At 40.4% G+C, this 12,400-nt stretch overlaps 2 protein-coding genes across 4 annotated transcripts in view; one reads left to right on the top strand and one right to left on the bottom strand.

The window, feature by feature from the left end:
• The window catches only part of MACROD1 (mono-ADP ribosylhydrolase 1), a 1,237,218-nt gene that overhangs the window by 724,986 nt on the left and 499,832 nt on the right, over positions 1-12,400 (top strand). The gene's annotated exons all lie outside the window — the stretch shown is intronic.
• FLRT1 (fibronectin leucine rich transmembrane protein 1) overlaps positions 1-12,400 on the bottom strand; it is a 351,683-nt gene that overhangs the window by 138,354 nt on the left and 200,929 nt on the right. Inside the window, exons 1-2 of one of the 2 annotated variants that reach the window (XM_077455767.1) lie at positions 8,709-11,803; positions 5,183-5,849 (exon numbers count right to left, since the gene is read on the bottom strand). The gene's annotated coding sequence lies outside the window, so the exon portion shown is untranslated. Of the gene's footprint in view, positions 1-5,182; positions 5,850-8,708; positions 11,804-12,400 lie in introns of those variants that run through there. The other variant, XM_077455768.1, reaches the window with a different exon arrangement.

Below are 12,400 nucleotides of genomic sequence, written 5' to 3'. Positions count from 1 at the left end.
CTGGTCATGGGCACTTGTGCTATGAATATTCTGTGTCACCCTTATTTACAGTATCTTGCAAAACATAAATGTTTATTTTTTTAGAAAGACCTAAAATCTTGTCCCGAAATACTGGGAATCTGGCCAAGAAAGTGATTGAATAAGCATTATCCATTGTATGCAATATTTTACATTGTAATATGTAATATTTCTATGTTATATATTGTTTTATCTGTTTTAACATTTTTATTTTTTAATGTTCTTATGATGATTATGCTGTAAAATGATATATAAATCTAAACTAGATGGGTGATTATATTATCAAGCTACCGACAGACTAAACTTCTTGGCAATCTTTTCATTAACATCTCATAAGATGTTAAAGCAGAACTCCATTTTTGAAAAATCCCCTTCCTTCCAGCACCCTCATCCTGCATATGTTTTTAAAAATTCCCATTATACATACCTTAATTCTTAGTATGTTCTGGCAGGTCATGTGATATCCTCCGGTCATTTTCCAGAGCTGTGGCTATGTTATTATGCATAATTTTCTGCAATATCATACTGTGATAGGGTTGCCACCTCATCCCTTTAAAACCAAACACTTTAGTGCTGTGAAAAAGTATTTGCCCCCTTCCTGACTTTTTTTTTTTTGCATATTTCTCACACTTAAATGATTCAGATCATCAAACAAATTTTAATATCACACAAAGATAACCAGAGTAAATCCAAGATGCAGTTTTTGCATTATTATTTAATTTATTAACCACTTCCCGACCGGCGCACAAAGATGTACGTCGGCAGAATGGCACGGGCAGGCAAACTGGCATACAGGTACGTCCATTTGTAATTGCTGCCCTGCCATTGCGTGTGCGCCGCCGGCGGTGCACGCACGTACCGGTCGGGACCCCCGTGAGTCTGGTCGCGGGTCCCGCAGACTCGATCGCTGCGGGGATACCCGCGATCGTCTCATGGGAAGGCTGAACGGGGAGATGCCGATGTAAACAGCATCTCCCCTTTCTGCCTAGCAACAAGTGACACTGATCTCTGCTCCCTGTGATTGGAGCAGAGATCAGTGTTCACTAACACACAGCCCAGCCCCCCACAGTTAGTAACACACCCCTAGGACACACTTAACCCCTACACTGCCACCCCCTGATTAACCCCATCACTGCCAACTCGGAATCAGTGCATTTGTATAGCACTGATTGCTGTATAAATGACAATGGTCCCAAAAATGTGTCAAAAATGTCCGATGTGTCCGCCATAATGTCACAGTCACAATAAAAATCCCTGATCACCGGTAATTACTAGTAAAAAAAAATTATTAATAAAAATGCCATAAAACTATCCCCTATTTTGTAAACGCTATAAATTTTGCGTAAACCAATCAATAATCGCTTATTGCGATATTTTTTTTACCAAAAATGTGTATCGGCCTAAACTGAGGAAAAAAAAATTTTTGATATATTTATGGGGGATATTTATTATAGCAAAAAGTAAAAAATAATGTTTTTTTTCAAAATTGTCGCTCTGTTTTTGTTTATAGCGCAAAAAATAAAAACCGCAGGGGTGATCAAATACCACCAAAATAAAGCTCTATTTGTGGGAAAAAAAGGATGTCAATTTTGTTTGGGAACCACGTCACACAACCGTGCAATTGTCAGTTAAAGCGACGCAGTGCCGAATTGCAAAAAGTGGTCTGGTCTTAAGCCAGCAAAATGGTCCGGTCTGAAATTGGTTAAGGAAAAAAACTGTTCAAACCCGCCTGGCCCTGTGTGAAAAAGTAATTGTCCTCTCCCATGCTGAATTATGAATGAACTGTGATTAACCACAATTTTTTTTGAAAGCTGAGTTAAATTTCACTTGCCACACCCAGGCCTGATTACTGCCAGACCTGTTGAATCAAGAAATCACATAAATAAAAGCTGTCTAACAAAGTGAAGCACGCTAACAGATCACAAAAAGTCACACATCATGCCACAATCGAAAAAAAATCAAGAACAGATTAGAAGCAAACATATATCGGTCTAGGAAGGGTTTCAAAGCCATTTCTTAGGCTTTGGAACTCCAGTGAACCATGGGGAGAGCCATTATCCACAAATGAAGATAACTTGGAACAGTGGTGAACCTTCCCAGGAGTGGCCTACAAAAATTACTCCAAGAGCATGATGACGACTCATAAAATAACCCAGAACAGCATCTAAAGAACTGCAGGCCTCACTTGCCTCTGGTAAGATCAGTGTTCATGATTCAACAATAAGAAAAAGACTTGGCAAAAATGGCATCCATGGGAGAGTTCCAAGGCCAAAGCCACTGCTGACCAAAAAGAACACAAAGGCTCAGCTCACATTTACCCAAAAAAATATTTATTATCCTGAAGACTTTTACACAGGTATTTTGTGAACTGATGAGAACAAAATGTAACTTTTTGGAAGGTGTGCATCCTAGTGCATCTGGCATAAAACGAATACAGCATTTCATAACAATAACATCATACCAAGAGTCAGACATGGTGGTGGCGGCTTCAGGACCTGGACGACTTACCATAATTAATGGAACCATGAATTCTAAGCTCTACCAGAAAATCCTAAAGGAGAATGTCCGGCCATCAGTTTGTAACCTCAAGCTCAAGTGCACTTGGATTATGCAGCAGGACAATGATCCGAAACACAACAGCAAATCTACCTCAAAATGATTCAAACAAAGCAAAATTTTGGTTTTGAAGTGGCCTAGTCAAAGCCTGGACTTAAATTCAATTGAGAATACTGTATCATGACCTTACACAGGCCGTTCATGCTGGAAAACCCTGTAATGTGGCTGAATTAAAACAATTCTGCAAAGAAGAGTGGGCCAACATTTCTCCACAGCAATGTGAAAGACTCATTGCCAGTTATCGCAATCAGTTATTAGGTTTAGGAGTTAATTACATTTTCACATAAAGCCAGACAGGTTTGGACAGCTTTTTTACCTTAATAAATGATAATTAAATAATTTAGAAACTGCATTTTGTATTTACTCTGGTTATCTTTGTGTATTAATATTTTTTTTTGATGATCTGAGTCATTTAGATGTGACAAATATGCAAAAAAAAAAAAAAAAACTTGAGAGGGGGCAAACACTTTTGACAGCATTGGATTCATTACACATGTCCTGTGGCTGAGTAATGTGGTAATTAAATTCAGCTAGTGCTTTACCTGCATTAAATTAGCCCCAGAACCTGTGTAATTAACCGGTTCCTGACCGGCGCACGCCGATGTACGTCGGCAGAATGGCACGGGCAGGCATACTGGCGTACAGGTACGTCCAATCTTTAATGCAGCCCTGCCATCGCGAGCATGCCAGCAGTCCGGTCGCAGGTCCCGCAGACTCGATCGCCGCGGGCATGCCCGCGATCGTCTCACGGGGCAGCTGAATGGAGAGATGTCGTTGTAAACAGCATTTCCCCGTTCTGCCTGGCAACTAGTGACGCTGATCTCTGCTCCATGTGATTGGAGCAGAGATCAGTGTTCACTAAATGAAAGCCCAGCCCCCCACAGTTAGTAACACACCCCTAGGAACACTTAACCCCTACACTGCCACCCATTGGTTAACCCCTTCACTGCCAGTGTCATTTACACAGGAATCACTGCATTTATATAGCAGTGATTGCTGTATAAATGACAATGGTCCCAAAAATGTGTCAAAAATGTCCAATGTGTCCACCATAATGTCGCAGTCACAATAAAAATCGCTGATCGCTGCCATTACTAGTAAAAAAAAAAAATTATTAATAAAAATGCCATAAAACTATCCCCTATTTTGTAAACGCTATAAATGTTGCGCAAACCAATCAATAATAATCAATAATAATATATATATTTTTTTTTTTACAGGTTCTCTACCACCGAAGCACATTTTATTTTGTGCAGTCTATTACATATAATAGTATATAATGTGGCTTTTTAACATACAGAAAGAAATTCTGTAATGCTTCTTGTCTGTTGGCATTCAGAAACCTGTTCCAGTATGATGATTGCCAACAGATCAGAAAGGCCTTAGGCCCTAAGAGAGTTGTCATGTCACTTTGTGGTTTTCTGTGTCTACTTTCCCCAAGGCGGATCCCCTCCTTTCCAACACGCACACCTGACAGATGGACATGGCTAGATTACCATGGATTAATGAGCCAGTGCTCACCGGAGACATGTTTTATGTCATCCTAACATGTTTAGTTTTGATCACAGCCTGGAATGCAGCCCTTGTGTTGTGTGCGGCTTGATTGTAACCTAACATTTTATAATCATCACCTGGCTCCCATTTACACTTAATTATATCCCCCTTGCTGATGATACTTCTAGATTATATTTATATATCAGGAGAATGATTTTGGTCTTACTTTTAACTGCTGTGTTACTGTACTTCTGCAGGTATATGATAGTTTGTCAAAGATCACATTGGAGCTGTAATATGACATTACAAGTTAAAATCCTATTTTGTGCAATAGTAAAATACATAAAAACAAACATCGTTGGCAATGTAAAATAGAGGAAAATGTCTGCACGATTTAGGAGGGCCCATTATGTTTTTGTCCCAATCTCCGCTGCCTTTTCCTACAGAAAGAATAACAAAAGAAAGCTCCAGCAATTGTTCAGTTCTCTCTTATGTATCGTATCTAGACAAAGACTTAGGAAACGGCTAACTGTGTGGGTTATAAACCAACGGTGTCTCAAGGTTCATACAGTGCAAGGTGCATCTTTGCCAGAGAAGAGTTATATGTAACCATGTGACTCCTTCATTTTATTAATATTATATAAATCTATGTACGAAGTATGTGCTTTTAACATGTTTATCCATTTTTTTTTTTTTTGGTATGTTTTTTTTTTCTTGCATATTTTACAGTGGCATTTTTGTTTATTCACTCCCTGTCGGATAAATCATCATGTACGTCTATGTACACCACTAATTATTTTAACATATTTCTTTTTGTATGCAATTCTTTTTTTTGCTGCACAAGATTTTATCTTCTGTTTAAGCCTGTATTGAGCTGCTGTACCCTCCGTTATATGTACCAAGCAAGCTAATTATTTTTTGGCAGAGGATTTCTTTGTAAGGCAGTATTACCATTGCAAAGCTGAATAAAGAAAATATCTGGAAATGTAAATTTTACCCAAGAAAGAAAAAAAAAAAACATGTATTCTTTACAACACTATCTACTTTTGCATACCTTTTTTTTAGAAAACGGAAGGCATATGTTTCCTCCTGTTGTCTATAGTAGATTCTCCATGACACGTTTCTGGTATTTGTAAATCCAACACAGCATGGTCAGAGGAAGCATCCAATCCACACAGAGAACCTTTTCTTGCACCTCACAGGGCTTATTCCACAGTCTAGCTCAACAGACCAGATTCGTACATCTTTTCCTCTTTTTTTTCCTTTTCTGCAGAAAAAAAATATATATTTTTTTTCTACCCCCTCCTATTCCTCTTCTTTATAGTAATGAGTGATCCTCCTTCATGGCAGACACAGGCGGAGGGGGGTTGTGGGCATGGAATAAGTGCGCTGTTGCGTGACCGAGGCAGAGAGAGGATCTAGGGACCTTTCATCAGAAGGTTTTCATGGACATGGAATGGAGGGGTTGATTTTGCTCTTCAGAAAAAGGGGGTGGCATGAAGAACTTCCTAACCCCACAAATAACCACCAACAGTACCACTTGAGAACATGAAGTGCCTAGACTTTGATGTTGCTGGATAAACTGAAGAGAAATGATGCCTGGAAGAGCAAGTAGGGAAGACCGTACACTCCGCTTAGGTCCTCATTTTATAATTTTGTATAAAAGCACATGGTATTATTACCATTTCTTCATCCACGGCTTTTCCCAGGTCTTCTAATACCTGTTTTAAAGGAAAAGGAGAGAAATATCTTCATTAAGGTGAAGCAATCTGGTGTAAGGTAACCTTTGCACAAGTGCTAATAAGATGTTTACAGAAAGGAGGTAGTTTGCTGTTCCATTCTTACATCTGCTAATTACGCATTTCTCCATCAATGAGTCAATGCTAAAAGTCCTATTACCTTGGAAAATATTGCTTAGGATGGTTGTGTTTTGTCTGGCACTAAGAAAACCTCTCAGCAATCAGTGACAACTTGATGCACCGACATTTGAGACGTAGCTTCTGCTAATAAGGAGTTATTGTGGCACATTAGTACAGTCTCCTCACTGGTATGTTAATATAACACACAAAAGTGCATTTCTTCTAATCATCACTTCACACGTTAAATTTGCTTACTGCTCAGACAGCTTAAGGGGCCCACAAGAGAGCTTCTGAATCTGCTAGGGTGACCTTTTCACCTGACACGCATTTCCAGAGGAACGCACACGCCAAGCAAGCCCCCATGGGTTTAAATGCATAGCACCAGTTTATGTATATAGCATCACTAATGAGGAATGATATATTGCCCAAAAAATTCCCAGAAGTCAGGTCAAGGTTCCTGTGCTCAGATAAGTTGTGGTCATACACCGATCAGCCATACCACTATGACCACTCACCTAATATTAAAGTGGCTGTTAACCCTTAAAAAAAATCTCCCCCCCAAATAAAATAAAACCTGCAAGACAAAGGCATAGCATACTAGCTCATTATGAATTACTTACCTGAGATCGAAGCCCCCACAGCGGTCCTCGTTCACCTTTCCGGCGGCCGACATCACTCCCAAGGGTTACTTCTGGGTATCGCGGCTCCGGCGCTGTAATTGGCCAGAGCCGCGATGACTTCACTCCCGTGCATGCACGCGGGAGCCGCCAGTGAAACCACAGTCTAACTGAAGCAACGGCACGTGCAAATACAGTGATATATCCTAACCATGCAGGTTTAGGAGATATCCAGTGTAGCTACAGGTAAGCCTAATTATAGGCTTGCCTGTAGTAAAAAGTAGTTGTAAAGGGTTTACAAACACTTTAAGTATGGCCCCCTTTTGCTAAAACATCCCTGACCCATAGAGGCATTGACACCAAAGTAACATCCACATGAATGGCAGGACTCAAGGTTTCCCAGCAGAACATTGCCAAAAGCATCAATCATACTGCCTCTACCGGCTTGCCTTTATATACCACATCCTGGTGCCATCTCTTCCCCGGGTGCGTGTGCATCACTTACCCGGTCATCCGCATGATGTAAAAGAAAATGTAATTCATCAGACCAGGCCACCTTCTTTTATTGCTTTGTAGTTCAGTTCTGATGTGACTATTGTAGAAGATTTTGGCTGTGGACATGGGTCACCATGGGCTTCACGGCCCCATATACAACAAACTGTGATGCCCATTTTTTTTTCTGCTTTCATCACATTAACTTTATCGACAACATGTTCACTTGCTGCCTAATATATCCCACCAATTTTTAGATGCAATTGCAACAAGATATTCCCTTTACCTGTCAGTGCTCATAATGTTATGGCTGATCGGTGTATAACCTCCATATTGTTCAGGTATGCAAAGGTACCAGATTTTTTTGTATCAATCAGCATTTTAACGCCATGAAAATGCTATCTGTACCTATTCTTTCTTATAAACACAATAAGCCCCTTTCACATTATGTATACCACACATTGCTCTAACACAAGGCAACTGTACTGAGCATAGTTGCCTAAGAGTATGGTAGCACGCAAGATGTTTGAGATTTTTGTTAGAGTTGTGTCTTCGGTTTAGTTATTTTTAGTGATCATTTTCTCACAATAAAGCACAACATCATACGCACACATATACCAGGCATGAATCGAGAAATGTGGCAGCTATAACAGAGCCTGAAGGCGTACACACAATCTAAAAGCAGGCCGCGGAATGAGTGAAAGAGGGAGGGAGTGAGAGAAAAGAAGTGAGAACAGACAGTGCTGTCTGCGTACTGTGAATCCAAGTAACGTCTTTGGCTAATTAAACGTCTTTGTAATAACGAGTACAATTGTCAGATGCATTGGAATATAAGTATATGAGCTCCTAATGTGTTAACAAAAGGTGGTGAAAAAGGAAGGATAAGAAGTGAGGCTCGTTCTTCTACTTGTTAAGCTTTGCGGGTTTCTTAATGAGGTGAGAGTCGGGCAAATGAAACATGAGGGGACATCAAAAAAAAAAGACAAAAAATCGGGAAGATGTCAGATAAAACCCAACTAGACAGTGACCCCATGTAGGATATTGCAAATGGTTGGTACTAAGTGTTTGGTACTAAGCCATTACCTAATATGTATGTGGTTTTTAGAGATAAAGGGAGAGGGGCAGAGGGTTCAGTAGGCTGAGGTTCACCAAATTGGTCATATGAAGATTCAGAAAGAAGGGGGTGTACAGATCAAGTTGTAGGAGTGAATAAAAAAAGACTGTTGAATGAAAAATTACTATTTGTAGGAGATGTAATGCAACAGGAGGTACACAGAAAATAGAGAAATGCTATAAGTTCTGTAGGGAACAGATATGGCAACATGACAGTGGCTCCCTACATGGCACAAAACCGTATTATGTAATGCTTCCTACTCTGACAAAAGCTTATTTTGCATACATACAAACTATGTACTGTTAAATGGTTAATAAGATGTTTGCAGACACAGCTGTGCAAGCAATTCCACCGAGCAGTTTTATAGAGCAATAAGAGTTATTAGTAATAGGTATATGATGAATAGTAAAATACCATAACAGCAACATATCACTTCCGAAAACCGTCAGATGAGAAATAATGCGGAGAGATGAGGAGAGAAGAAGGCATCTTTCTCACCATTGCTATACATTGCAGTACGAGACCCTTGTAGACAGGAGATGTTCATATATACAGCAGATAAATAGAGCTTTCTTCCATGGTCCAAGTGTCTCTCGGAAATAGCCCCCCTCCATTTATACACCCCAGCTGAAACAGTGGCAGCACACGGTAGTCTGACCCTCGTAAGGGCAACCTCTCGGGATAGTGAATAAAGATTGTATTGAATATCAGGGCATGAGTGTGAAATGCATTAGAGCAAAAGCACAGAGAGAGAGAGAGGGAGGAGGAAAGAGCCAGAGAACAGGAGGAGGAGAGAAAGAGGGAGGGAGAAGAAGCGAGCAGAGAGGAATAAACAGAGAGCCAGCACAGCACAGAAAATGGATGGACTCTATAACGGGAAATACAAGAATGTAGAAAAAGGCAGAGCAAAGGATAAGCACATCATGAAAATCTAATATTTAATTGATGATGGGTAATAGTATGTGCTTTTGTATCAGGAAGACAGAAAAAAATGTGCTAACAATCTCTACATCTCAGAGCTTTAGTGTATGTTAAAAGTCAATTACTCAAATGCATTTTGGGCAATATTTGCACTACAATCCTAGCTGACAATTAGAGGTATTAAGGAGGAATGGCCATATCTGTGTGCTTGCTGGACACACTGCATCAATGAAAATATTGCAATGGATGCCAGTTAGCACAAGAGTGTTGCAAGTTCTCAGATCTGTACAAACTAAGATTTACAGCTATGGTTTTGGGTATATTAGTATGCTTGATACCAAAACATTTTTTTAGGTAATTGTGATTGGGCAGGCTGTATAAAATTCACGTTTATTTTGCAGCACCTGCTGCGTATATCTAGTGACGATATGTTCCTTTGGCAATATCTTGCTTTTACTGATGCAACATGGTTGGGCATTGTAGCATTCCTTGTGGTCAGTGAAGACACATCAGGTCTCCACCACCCTCCATCCAGAAAAAATAAATCTAAACAGTTTGATCTTTACTTCTTATATTCTCCTGTTAGGTTTATTCAGTAAATAGGCGATAATGATGACAGATTTTGATGATGTCACATTAGTGGTTGCCATTGATTACTGCACTGGGTATAGTCCTCTTTTCAATATAACAGAGGTTTGCATTGTACATAAACTCTCAGTGAGACAATAAAGTGTTTCCCAAATTATATCACAAAGTTATACTATACATATGATTCATGTCACAGTTTATCAGAAAACCTCATGTGCCCTGACTATTGTTGTTTTGCATATTGTGTTAAGCCCCCATTCACATTGGAGTGACTTGTCATGCGATTTGACAGGTCAACTCGCATGACAAGTTGCATCCTCTTGTCGGCAATCACACTGTTCAATCACAAATCGGTGTGACGCCAACTTTGCGGTGCCGCATCGATTCGAAAAAAGTAGTACATGCACTACTTTGCCAGTTTTGGGTGTGACTTGAATAGACCTCTGTGCATGAAGCGGTCTTCAAACTCTCACCTGAAGTCACACTGACATGCAGCTTTGAAATTTTGCGACTTCAGATGAAGTTGTCCTATTTCAAAGCCACAGTCAATGTGAACAGGGGCTAATGCCACGTACACACGACCACACTTTTTGACAGCAAAGGTCCAACTGAACTAGTCCGTCGGACAATTAGATCGTGTATGGGCTCCATCGGACCTTTGCTTGCCAAAAATCCGGCGGACTTTAGAAATAGAACATGTTTTAAATTTTCCCACAAGAACTCCGCCGGACCGAGAAATCCGTTCGTGTGTATGCTAGTCCGACAGACAAAAAACGACGCTAGGGCAGCTATTGGCTACTGGCTATGAACTTCCTTATTCTAGTCCGATCGTACGTCATCACGTTCAAATCCGTTGGACTTTGGTGTGATTGTGTGTGGCCAAGTCCGTTGATTCGGAAAGTCCGTCGGAACTCTGTCGAAAGTCCCTCGAAAAGTCTGGTCGGGTGTACGCGGCATAACTCATATTCAGGGGCCTTTGAGGTATTTTTAAAGAAAGACTTCATGCTATCCAATAACCACAGAGCTGTATTGTATGTTCTCTGTTCTGCCAGAACTCTCATACTGTATACTCTTTCCCATACTGCACAGCCAGATATGTGACAACACTAGAACTTAGCAGAGCACTCCCGTGATATTCAACTGACAGTGGGCTAAAGTCTGCTGTCGGCTGACATCACTCACCTGGTCCAGACTCTGGAGGAATCCTGACTTTATTATTGGGATCCTCCCAGATTCCTGACTGGCAGCTGGCTCAGCCTCTCAGCATGCCAACTGAACCAGCTGCTCCTGCCCCCTTCATACCCGATGCTCCAGTGAGCACTGGAGGGGCAAAGCAGAGAGCAGCTCTCTGCTTACTGGAGACCAAGAACCAAGCAACCAGCCTTAAGTCTTAATCCAGCCATACATGGGTCGAATTCCGAAATAATTTTTTTTTCAAAAATCATAACTAAGAATTTTCATTCAAATTTTGCGCCATCAGTGGCCTACAGCAACAGTTGATTTTCATGCAGCCATCTAATCTGAATGATCGGCATGTTGGACATTTTTTGAAAAATTTATAAACAAATTTCTAATCAATGGGAGAAGTGTGGGAAAAACCTGGAAAAAAAAGAAGATTCCCGGCTACGAAAATTCTTTTCTGTAACATGAGGTGAAATTGAAGGCTTGATTTGTCCAATTTCGAAATGAATGGTGGCACCATCAGATTACAAAATGCACATAATTCCTGGTTTTCTAAGGAAATTCTTTCTGAATTCGACCCATGTATGGCCTGCATTAGAGGCAGCGGGGGACAGATGCAGCATCAGACCGATGCTGCATCCACTTAGGTGAGCATGTATGTTTATATAATTTTTTTATACTTCTCATTCAAGTCCTCATTCACATGGCAGCTGAGGCCCGTACAGCATGAATGGGCTTTTGTTTATGCAGCTGGATACGCTAGGTGCTGTGTACAGGCAGCCTACATAAGTCTATGAGGTCGCAGCAGCTGCATGGGCATAGGCGCTTATCCTAAGGGGTGTGGGGAAGTGGCCCCCAAATGCAGACATGTGCATTTGGGGCCACTTACCTGCACACCTGTCAAATAAGGATGAGTGGTTGTATATATATATATATATATATATATATATATATATATATATATATATATATATATACAGTATATGTGTGTGTATATATATCCAGCTGTCTATTTAGAGTATCCCTTTTAGTAAGTAAAATGCAGGGCATCTTGATTAATTTTATTATACAAATGATGCTGCTTCTGGTGTATCAGGTATGAGGGAAGGCGAACACCTTGGGTTAATGAGAGGTTACTACTCATATTGTGTATTACAAGGGTCTGCTAGCCTTGTACTACTGTAGGGATGGCACGACCGTTGTTGTGTAGCAGTGTGAAACAGATGTCAGTTCTAAAGTGTTGTCAATCAGCACCAGGCTGGCAGCACTGCTGTAATATTGAGTAGCTGTGTGAGTTTGGCAGTGTCAATATAGTACTGTATGTTAATGACAGGCTGGCAGCACACTTGTAAAGCAAACATTGCTGGCACTACGAGCAACTTCAGTACAGTACATCTGTCTTTATTATATAAGTCACAGGAAATGATACTTCCATTAGTTCCATTACCTATTTATGAGTCAAAGGAGCAGATTTACTATGGATGTGTGAAGTGAAGGGA

Source organism: Lithobates pipiens, unplaced genomic scaffold (genome assembly GCF_037356315.1).
Source record: "Lithobates pipiens isolate NorthernLeopardFrog02 unplaced genomic scaffold, aLitPip1_a1.2 Scaffold_10, whole genome shotgun sequence".
In the NCBI taxonomy this organism is placed as follows: domain Eukaryota; kingdom Metazoa; phylum Chordata; class Amphibia; order Anura; family Ranidae; genus Lithobates; species Lithobates pipiens.
Note: the sequence above shows the minus strand (reverse complement) of the source record. Positions and strands in the feature narration are given on the sequence as shown.